Source organism: Dipodomys merriami, unplaced genomic scaffold (genome assembly GCF_024711535.1).
Source record: "Dipodomys merriami isolate MVZ:Mamm:240054 unplaced genomic scaffold, mDipMer1.0.p SCAF_6, whole genome shotgun sequence".
Lineage (NCBI taxonomy): Eukaryota > Metazoa > Chordata > Mammalia > Rodentia > Heteromyidae > Dipodomys > Dipodomys merriami.
The window spans coordinates 49,826,920-49,838,853 of NW_027206179.1; positions in this window are offsets into that span (position 1 = coordinate 49,826,920).

The window sequence follows — 11,934 nt, forward strand, 5'->3', positions numbered from 1 at the left end:
TGCAATAGTCTCAGGTGGACTCCATCAAGGAACACTGGCTTGAAGCTTCCCTGTAAAAATCGACCACATCTCCCAGGGCTGCTCTGCTACAGCTGGTCTGTACTTCACAGGAGAGGAGGCAAAGTCTCTATCTGTTTCTTTTGAGTGTAATTTACTGTGCAACTCAAACTCAGACCTTTTTAATGGTCCTAACAGCAGAGTTTCTAGGCCAATGACTAAATCAGATGCAGTGCTCTGCATTTGCAGAGAAGCCTTACAATTTACAAAATTTAATAAGCTGAGCCCTCATGACATTTCCCCCCTTCCTACCCCAGATCCCGCTTTTATAATCACTGCCAAAAAGGTTGTCAAAGGAGCATATGCCCATTGGCATAATGAAATCTTACTATTTTTTTCTTTTCACAAAAGCATATAAATATCACTCCTACTATTGCTAATTCATTAACAATGAATAAATTCTAGAACATTCTTCTTGCTGGATATGGTAATAGATTAGTGTTGAAGTGAGTTTTTTGGCATTGTTTTATAAAAATGATTACTTTTTTTTTTGAGAATATCTGGCCAGTACAATGCATTTGAAGGTCAGATGACTTAACAGTGCCTCCTGTGTACCCTTCTCCTTCAAGTTAATGCTTGTCATAAGTCAGAGTCCTTTGTCATAATTTAATGCTTATCTCATGCATTGAGGGAACTTACAGTCTTTTGTTTTAAATTCTGTATTTTTGTTTTCTTTAAAAGACATGACTCCTATACTAAAGCTACCAGCACAACTGTGTTTACCGCAGCATTATTTACCATAGCTAAGATATGGAATCAACCCAGATGCCCCTCAGTAGATGAATGGAACAAGAAAATGTGGTATATCTACACAATGGAATTCTATGCCTCCATCAGAAAGAATGACATTGCCCCATTTGTTAGGAAATGGAAAGACTTGGAAAAAATTATATGAAGTGAAGTAAGCCAGGCCCAAAGAAACATAGGTCCCATGGTTTCCCTTATTTGCAATAACTAGTATATGTCTGAGACAAGCAGAAACGGTCAGATAAGTTGATGTTAGGTGAAATGAACCCCAAGATAAGGACTTAAATGGTTTTTCTTTCTTGCGATTGTTTCTAGCATATTTATAAGATGATTTCTTTGTTGCTTTGTATGTCCCTACCCCATGGTATAACTCCTGTTTTCACTGTATTTGATGTTGGTATACTTTGGGGAAGGGAAGGGAAAAAACAAATTTTTAAATAGGGATACAGATTGACCCATTGCAACAATGAGATGTACAAGACGTTATGTCGAAAAACGAACTTTACAACTTTGGCAGGGGAGGGGGGAAGTGTAGTCGTGGAGATGGGAGGGCTGGGATGGTAGGGGATAAACAAAGGAGGAGGCAACAATAAGAAATGTATTCATTACCTTGTTCATGTAATGTTACCCCTCTGTATGGTATTTTCAAAATAAAAAAACCTTATTAATAATAATAAAAATAAGCCCCATCCCAAAAAAAGACACGACTCCTCAGCAATTTTACTTAAGAGGATACGATTCCCATCAGTGTGGGTTGTGTTGCTTTGTTACAATCAGATTGGCCCTTTGAAATAAATTTTGATTTTTCAACTAGGGAAAATTAAAAGGCACTGAAATATTTCTAGTCCATGAATATAGACACCACTGTCACCATCTGGCCTCTGGTACCTTGGCTTTCCTCCCATGTGACAGAGTCAGCCAGAGGCCTGCAATAGTCACAAGCTGTTCTACCTGGAATACCTGCTCGGTTGACAGTCTCTTAGTAAGGGACACACCTGGTAACATTATTTGCTAAACAAAATGATGCGATTTATCAGATGCCAGTGAGAAATAACCCAAAGGTTAACTGTTACTGAAAGAATCTTGTTCCTGTTGAATATGTACCAAAAAAAGTAACATAGATGCCATTGTTTTACGATTATTCACCCTTCCTCTCAAAGATAGATTTCCTGATTCCAAAATAGCCACACACCCTAGATCCTTAAGGCACTTTGTCTTCTATGTCCTGTTTCCTGTCTCCTATTGTTCTTGTCTCTGGCTTTTTTCAAAATCAACATCTTGTTTTCTGCATGACATGATCTGTGTTCATGTAGATTAGTTCTGAAGCTGTTTTTTTTTTTTTTTTCAAATTCAACTCAGTCCTGAGGGAATGGTATCCCTATTACAAATGTATGCATTTCGCATTACTTAGGCAGATTGGCTTAAATATAATGATAAATGTAAGGAAAATAGATATATTCTATTATCATAACCTGCCTGCTCCATTTTCTTTCCACCACAGGGAGTTTTCATGGGAGCATGGCAAAACAAATTGCAATCACCTGAGTGTTTCCCCCTCTGGTTCTGTCATCCTGAATGATAAATGTATTTATTCTTTACCTGAGAATTAATATATCTATATATCTGCTCTATATGTACATATTTCTTCCTATATGCATGGACAGATGATAAGCAATAACTAAAGAGAATAGATTGAAAATATTTTTTTCTGAAATCAATGAAAAAAAAAGCTCACATTTAAACATTAAGGACTGCGGCAAGACAGCTTTTAAGGCCAACCAGAAAGGAGGAGTTTCTTTCCCTAAGCATCTATCAACAGTCCTTGGAAAAGCAGTCAGCACTGGCATAATTTAATATGCCTTCCCTCTGCAAAGAATGCCTCTGACATCATGTCACAACTTGTGCTCCAACTGAAGATTTTTCAGGTGATCTGTTTTGCTGCATTGATTTCCTTTTATCATGTTAGTCACAAACACTTTCAAATCCTTAAAAAAAAATAACAACTCCTGTGTTCTAGAAACAAGGGAAATAAAGACTCATAAAAAATCACACATTCATCAGGCAGTCTCTTTTCATGCTGGCAATAAGGAGCAGTTGCTACCCTGCAGATGGTAGGCATTTCTGTTCCAGCATCTGCTTACAATGGTGGTCACTGGTGGCTAGACTGTGTGTGGCTCTTTGGGGAGTAAGAAGGAGGCTTGACAGGATCATCTGAGAAAGAACACATATAGTGATGGTGAAAAGAAATCTCTCTCTCTCTCTCTCTTATGTTATTTTTTCTTTTTGGTGTGGGACTTGAACTCTAGGCCTGGGTACTGTCCCTGAGCTCTTTAGTTCAAGGCTAGCACTCTACCACTTGAGCCACAGCACCACTTATCTATCTATCTATCTATCTATCTATCTATCTATCTATCTATCTATCTATCTATCTATCTATCTATCTCTATCTGTCTATCTGTCTGTCTATCTATCTATCTACCTAATTAAACAGGTCAGAACATGGTGTTAGGACACAAGATTTGGGAAAGGAGACGTGCAGGAGACAATGGACACAATAGGGAAAAAAGAGTTTTTTCCAGAAGTATATGTTAAGATACAAAGCAGATACTGTGTGTGAAAATGTATGTGGACAACACGTAAAACACATGAGAAGAAAAAAAAAGTGAGAGAAGCAGTATCAGGGGGAGTTCACAGTAAGTGTATGGAAAATCTGTTAAAGACTGAGATTTAGAAATATTTTTGGAAATGTAATTATCAGTTAGGAATGTAGAAGAATATTCTCCTCCCTACTATTTTCCCCAAAGATAAAAAAATACCTTGAAGAAATTGCTCTATCTATCTATATATTTCTCCAATTGTGTTTTTTTTCTCATGTGTCTCTACAGGAGTTTTCAGTAAGTGGTGGTACTTTCAAGGTGGTATGGATTGGTTAACCTAAGTCATATGCTTACAGAAGAAGTTGTCTGGATTTATAGACTCAGGCTTGTGTGTGGCTTTGGATACATCTGGGAATATAAATCATATATATATATATATATATATATATACATATATATGGATACATCTGGGAATATAAATCATATGCATATATATGTATATATGTGTATGTGTATGTGTGTATATATATATATATACACGCTGGTCATGAGGCTTGAACTCAGGGCCTGGGCACTGTCCTGAGCATTTTAACTCAAGGCTAGTGCTCTACTACTTTGAGCCACAGTTCCACTTCGATTTTCCGGTGGTTAATCGGAGATAAGAATTTCATGGATTTTCCTTCTTGGGTTGGCCATGAACTGCAATCCTCAGATCTCAGCCTCCAGAATATCTGGGATTATAGGTGTTAGCCAGTAGAGCCAGCTAAATCATACTTAGATGAGATTTTTTCCTCTGTTCATGTGGCGCTGAAAGCTATTAGTGTAAAGGTGTGTTCTTGTAATATCTTCTTTTCACACTAGAATTCTATACGTATGTGAAGGTATAAGACAGAAAACACAAGACACCCTGTCATCATACAATGCTGGGGAACAGTTGATCTCTAAATGTGCATTTTACATGCAGCCCTCACTGAATTCACAGTATTTTGTTGTTGTTGTGATAATATAACAAGCAAAGGGAAATAAAAAAGTTGAACCACCTGTTGGCAGACTCCCAAGGGGGAATACTGGCTTTAATAGAAATGCATTGATCTATTCAGCAGTCAGGAATACTAGCTAACATGTCATGCTAAAGGAAGGGAAGGAAATGGAAGGAACTGGGCAGTTTAGCTTTGTATGAATACTGAAAACACTTAAGTATGCATTGGATTTTTCTGATACCTAATTTAAACTGTTATTGATCAGAATTCTTTTAAAATGACATTTGGTACCTTGAAAGTAGCCCAGAAAATCTTCAGAAAGTCTTTATAAATATGATATGTTATCATTCCTTGCAGGTATAAACAGGGATTAGCTCAAAAACGGGCTGAAAGCTAATGCCTGAGTGAATCTGGTTATAAAATTGATAGCATCTATAAAAGTCTTCAAGAATTCAGTTCACTTGGACAAAAACTTATTTAGTAATCTACTAGGTGTCAGGTAATATGTTATCAATTAACCACAATTACAACAATAAGACAATATTGTTGTCTTGAAGGAAGTAAGGCACTGGTAAGAGAGAAAGCAGATTTCAAAACTTTGTGAAAAGTGTTATATAAAGGTGATATTCCCTCAGTGCCATTGAGGGTCATCCAGTGGTGAGTGTGTGTGTGTGTGTGTGTGTGTGTGTGTGTGTGTGTGTGTGTGTGTGATTGCGTGAAGTTTGGGTGTATGTGTGTATATGTGATCTAACAACGAGCAGTCAAAACAGTTTTTTTTTTGAGTCGATGATGCTTGATTTTTCAAGAATTAATGCCAATTAAAACTAAGTAGGACTTTAAGATACTCCTAAAGGGATTATTTTGCATATCCTACCTGAAAATTTAAGATCCATTTCATATGTGAGACTCTATCTTACTTTTGGTATTAATTCCTCTAAGGGCAGCCTGATGCTTCAGCGATTGAATTTAATCATTCAACGAATGTGGTCAAAAAATTCTTCTGCTAACTTATTTCAAGAAGAGGGTTCTTCATTAACTCATGGGTAAGCAGCAAATGAGCAACTGCTTTGTGTAGGCACTGTGTTGAAAGCTGTGAATAGAGACTTTTGCTATCTACACTACATAGGCAGGCTTAACTAAATCTATGAACAAGAGAATTTCTCACTTAAACGACATTTTCACAGCTGGGCTTTGTTTCCTTCTAAAAAGCCTTTCTGTGAGGTGGAGACTCTGCCTTTCTTTCCCCTTTTGAGACAGTCTGAATCATTTGCACGTTCATAATATACTAAAGGTAAGGAAATAGAATCCTCAAACCACATTTTGTCTAGCTTTGATCCCAGCATGACCTTGATAGTTTTCTTGTTGGTCTTGGGGGTCTGACCTCAGGGCAGGTACTCTACCACTTAAGCCATACCCTGAGACTTAGCCCCCTTTTTTGGCTTTCTTTTCAAGTCTTTCATTGCCTTCTTTTCCAGGTAATACTCAAAATTCATCAGTAACTTTCAAAGGATTGAATACAAGATTATCCCCATTGTATTTCTTTCTTTATTATTATACAACTGGACTCTATTCCTTTGGTTCTGTAGTACTGAATCACCCTTATTCTGGCCCTGTCTAAATATTGTTCAGTCATGTCTAACAGTTCATGTTGCCATTCTTGTTCAGCCTGCCTGCTTGCCTGGCCACCTTCCTTCCTTTTCCTTCCTTCCTTCCTTCCTTCCATATGCCTAACTATATATGATCTCTTTATCCATCTATCTATAAATAGATAGGTAATTGTACAAAGGAGCTTCAATTCAACATGCCAAATTTATGAGTACAATGAATTTTGATCAATGTCATATTTTCCATCATTCTCCCCTCCATCTGCATCAACCTTACTCATCCTCTTAAGTTACCTGGTTTATTTTTACATATGTCCACTGGAGATTATGATTATATTCATCCTCTAAGAACTTCCTGGATTCTCTTAGTTCCACATGGATCATTCCATAATTTATTCCTTTAGACTTGACATTCTTTCCATTTCTGATCTTATCTCTTAGCTATACTTTTCGTTGGTCCTGTTACATACTTGCCATTATGTCAAGTTCAGTAGGTATAATCTCGAATTAATCACCCCTTGGATTCAGGTTCTGTTTTGATGGCATGCCTAGATAATCATTTGTGATGGCAATAGAGTTTTCTAACCTGCTTGGCCGATGGAAAAATGTGGTGCAGAATGCAGAGTGGGTTCTCTGAGTAACAATTCCCATGGCTTTAGCAACAAAATACTGGTCTAGAGAGGATTATCATAGTGATTAACTCAAGTTCTCTTGTACTCCTAGATGGTATAGTAATGTGTATTTTGGAAACCTGCTTTGTTTTGAGGAGGCTTTCTGTTTTCTCATCCATCAAATGAATCTCAAAATATTGATGCTGTCTTATTGTCATAATACATGCAGTTAAATATGCAAGCACTGTTCAGTGACATACATAGCAGACATTTTTTTTCATTCTCTTGTCTTCACCTCTGTTTTTTTCTGGTCCAGTTTCCACATTGCTAACAAATTGATTTTCTGTACTTGTCACTTTTGTTTTGTCACTTTGTTCACAACCTCAATATTTTCCCATTATTACCTATAACAAGGATCCTCAGAACCTTGTTCTAAAGGCAAATATGTTCCTTTCAGAGCAATTTGGGTTGCATATACACCTTTAATTTCAGATTTAGCTCCCATAAAGTTAGAATTAGAAACATTGCTGCTAGAATATATGAATGTCAATTGTTTTGAAATTTGGGTCACATTTTTTTTATTGAATAGAAATAATAAATTAAAGTAAGTATTAATATTTCACATTAGTCCACAAAATGCATTTGACTCTTTATAGCTAAAAAACATATACTTACAATAAAGCTATTTAAAATAATGGAAAGAGCACAAAGCAATTCTAGTGCAGAAGTATGTGGTGTTTTATCTGTGTGTATTTCTCTATCTAGCTCAGTAACTTCTGGGAATAGGCCCTTGAACAATTCAGCCAGGTCTACATCGGCTCTGAAACATATTCCCGCTAAGCTGCAAATGATTGATTTCAGATGAGTCCTTGAGCTGGTAGCAGGAAGTAGGAGAGATAGCATGAACATTTAGATGTCTGGATGGAGTGAGAAGCAGTAGCAAGAATAACTTAAATGTCTACTCTGGTTTTATTGTACAGTCCTTCTGCCATCCACACAGATTGTATGTTTTTACATTGGGTACATTTTTACTCTGTTTATGTCAGTTCTTCTTATTCAACAAGGCTAAAGAGCATTGTAATTCATTTTTTCTAGCACTCTCTAAATTCGAGCTCCCTCTTAGACAGGCACCAAGATCTTAAGAATATGTGATGGAGGCAGCTATTTTTAACCATTTATGTTCTATATCTAGCTACTTTATTTGTTGTTATAATTTGGTCTGAAATGTGGTTCATTCATCATCTACTTGAGAGCACATTTATTGAGAGACATTAAATTGATTTTCTTCTTCTTATCAACAACGCTACAGTGAATATCCATACCTATGATGCATCTGTGTGCTCATATGGAACTTTCTTAAAACTTGTTGTTGGAGGTAGAGAAGAGAAGCTCTGTCTGGGTAAAGGTATGTCTCAGTCAAGGTCAATACTAAAATTCCCCAGATTCACATTTAGAGAAAAGATGCAGGTGCAAGATTGGAAATAATTAGAAGTAAGAAGTTGCATTTATGTTTAATTATTACCTATCTTCAAAGTAGAAATTTGTTAATGACTTTTAAAGTCAAATATTAGTAATATAAAATGTTAAACTTCCAAGTTGGCAGGAAGAAGATGAGACTATTCTGGCTCTTGTTGACTACTTCATGTTCAAAATGGTTGACAGTCTATCACAGAAGGAGGTATCCCTATCTCTAGGCATCAATGAAGACTTTCCACTGTGTTAACCATATATTTGCTTTGACACAGCAAGTAGGGACCCTCAAATCTGCTTTTAGATAGGCCTTCCTTCATTACATTTACCTCCTTCTATGGTTTTATCTTCCCTCAGCTCTTCCACCCCTGACCTGGTTGAGAGCTGAATTATTCCTGTAAATTTCCATGTCAGGATTGACAGAAAAAGCTGGCTAAGAAATCTGATGACAACTTGTTATGCTTTATGGTATCCTGAGAAAGTGACTTAATTATTCAGAGCTTCAATTTCTCTACATACAAGTGATGTTACAGAAATCCTTATCATGTAGGGTTATAGAAGAAACTAGGTAAGATACTCTTGACATAATCTGACACCCACCTACTCTCTAAAATTCCCAGCGATATGGGAACGTGCTTTGATGATTTCTTATCAGTATGGTTTATGCCTTAGTCAATATCAAATTACTTTCTCTTCTGGTACAACACACACTGTGAAAGAAGGAGCAAAGAAAGCAGGAGATGGGAGAGAATATTGAAGATGTCTCCTAATTCCCTGGGGTCTGCTTTGATCTCTTTTCTTTGTTGAAGATGTTTTTTTATGTTGGCTTGCAGAAAGGCGAGTAGATAGCATTTTCAAAATATTGAATTCATCTATGCCCTTACAATATTTCTTTTTACCCTCTTTCTATCAGAAAAGCCATTGCAATAGTCACTGTGGTTTGTATAAAAGGAAACTACTCTGAGGGAGGGGGCAAGGCCACCAACTCACCCAGAAAGTCTGTCTTGTTAGGACATTGTTCTTTAAGAGGACTGTTCACTGCATTTATTCTGTTCTCTCTAAACAGTATTTCTTCCTATTAAATCAAAAGTGAGGATATTATTATTTTTCCTTAATAGGCAGGATACATATTCCTCAAACAGTTAAGAAATGAGTGTAAAAATGGGAAAGATATAACAACTACTCACAAAACTGCAATCTGGAGGTTGTTTGTGTGTGTGTGTGTGTGTGTGTGTGTGTGTGTGTGTGTGTGTGTGTGTGTAACATGGATGTAAATGATGTTAACATTTTTTAAAGTATTAATGCAAAATTCAATGCTATGCATTTTTGTGTAACTGGTTTTATCCATATGTACACATTTCCTTTGATAAATTCTTACATGGGTAATTTCTCAACATAGGAATATATTTTAGAAATTGTAAAAAAAGATGGTATCTTTTTTTTTTGTTAGCCCAGCAATTTGCAAACTCAGTATGGAGTACAGAGTAGCACTGAGATGATCTTACCTCTGCTTCCCAAGTGCTTAGATTATAGGCATATGCTTCCATACCTAGCCTGAAATAGTTTTCATGCATAATTTTATATGATTTCCATAAAGGCAGGTATCAGATCACAAAAGCCTTTGTAAGTCACTTATATACATTTTACATTTCATATGAGAACCATGTTGAGAACCAATGAATTATTTAAAGCAGAAAATGTGATAAGGTCACACTTAAATTTTAGGTAGCTGTATCAGTCGGTGTTCAATAGCAGATGACAGAATGATCTTTAGTTGGGTTGCATAGAAAAGGATTACCGTAAATAAAAAGCAACTAGAAGACTTTTTTTGTGAAAGGTGGGGTAGCTGGAACTAGGCTATTTCCAGAAACAACAAATGGGCAGCCACCACTTTCCATCTAAGAACCACCTAGCCTTAGCTACATTTCAGAAAGCTGCTGAATCAGGAGCTGCTCTAGCTGCCATAGCTTTGGCTTGTCCTAAGCTGGATATCACTGTGATGCTTTTCAATTCTGGATCCACATCAGAGTCACCTGGAATGCTTTTAAAAAGTATCAAAATGTGGTCAGCTCCTGAGAGACTTATTTTAGCTGATCTGGAATAAGGCCTAGGATTATATTAAAACAATAAAAAAAGAGTAAAACATTTAGGTATTGTTTGTGCAAAATGAAGGTTGAGAACCACTGCCAAAGGACTTCAACAAGTGCCCAAATGAGCAGACCTCTGTGACTGCCACTTCACTACCATTACTTCTGCCTTCTAACCTGGAAGATGATTCTGCTTGGAAATAGTCTATGAGAAATGCAGATGAAAGGTAGATTGGCAAGTGTGGTCTTCAAGCATGTCAGCTGGTATTAGGTGTTGAAGTGGTACTAAGAATACAGATGGGGTGGAATAGGGGCCTTTGCTAGTATTTCAAGTCATCATAGATGACTTAAGATAGTCATTAAAAAGAAAGTGAGGGAGAACATATTTGGGGAAACATTGTAAGAGTGTGAACTGATCATTTTAGATATATTGTTGATAGAAAAGAAAAAAAGCAGGAGAGATAGGATGTGGTCTTTGGTATTTTATTGAGTACTTGGACTATTGGGAAGAATGGGTTGGGATTTAGGTGAAGAAAAATGATGTTAGACTTAATAATGTTCACTTGGTAGTTCAATAGTTGACAATGAATGTCAGCAAAGAGATTTGAAAAGGAGGAAGAAAATTATAAAAAAATAGACTTTTAGGTTTTAACAAATTCCCAGGAGGTTAGGAGGCCACCAGGCATTGAATCTAAGACAGACAAATACTATTGAAACAAATAAATAAAAAATAATATAGAAAGCAAGGACAGAAAAAGAGCAGCCCACTAAGAAGATAAATTCCAGTACTATATATTTTGGAGAGTCAAGGGAAAAGTAGATATTTCTCCAAAGAAGCTATACAAATGGACTAAGAAAACATTACTAGCTACTAAGGAAATGCAAAGACAAACCAAAAAGAGATACAACTTCCTATCCACCAGAATAGCTATAAATTAAAGTCAAAGAATCAGCCTTGAGGCCTCTCATTGGATGAATGGATAAATAAAATGTGGCATATGTACACACAGAATTTTATTCATCTATTTGAAAGAATGATGTTGTACCATTTGTAAAGAAATGAAAAGATGTTCAACCATTTTGGAAAACAGTATGGAGGTTCCTCAAAAGACTCCACATAGAGCTCCTCTATGACCTAGCAATCCTACTTTTGGGCATTTACCCAACTATTACAAACAAGGTCATACCAAAGCTACCAGCACAACTATGTTTTTTTTTATTTTTTTAATTTTTAAATTTTTGGGTCTGGTCGTGGTACCTGTACTCTGGGCCTGTGTGCTGTCCCTCAGCTCTTCAGCTCAAGGCTAGCGCTCTACCACTTGAGCCACAGCGCCACTTCCGGCTCTTTTCTTTTGCTTATGTGGTGCTGAGGAATCGAACTCAGGGCCTCAGGCATGCAAGGAAAGCACTCTACCACTGAGCCACCTTCCCAGCCCCAGCACAGCTATGTTTATAGCAACATTATTCTCCATGGCTAAGATATGGAACCAACCCAGATGCCCCTCAATAGATGAATGGATCAAGACAATGTGAGATATATATATATATATATGTATATATATATATATATATACATATATATATATGAATATGTGAATCTCATGCCTCCAGAAGAAAGAATGACATAACCCCATTTGTTAGGAAATGGAAAGACTTGGAAAAACTTATACTAAGTGAAGTAAGCCAGGCCCAAAGAAACTTAGGTCCCATGGTTTCCTTATTTGTAATAACTAGTATATGTCTAGGATAATCTTACCAGACAAGTAGAAAAGGCGAAAAGC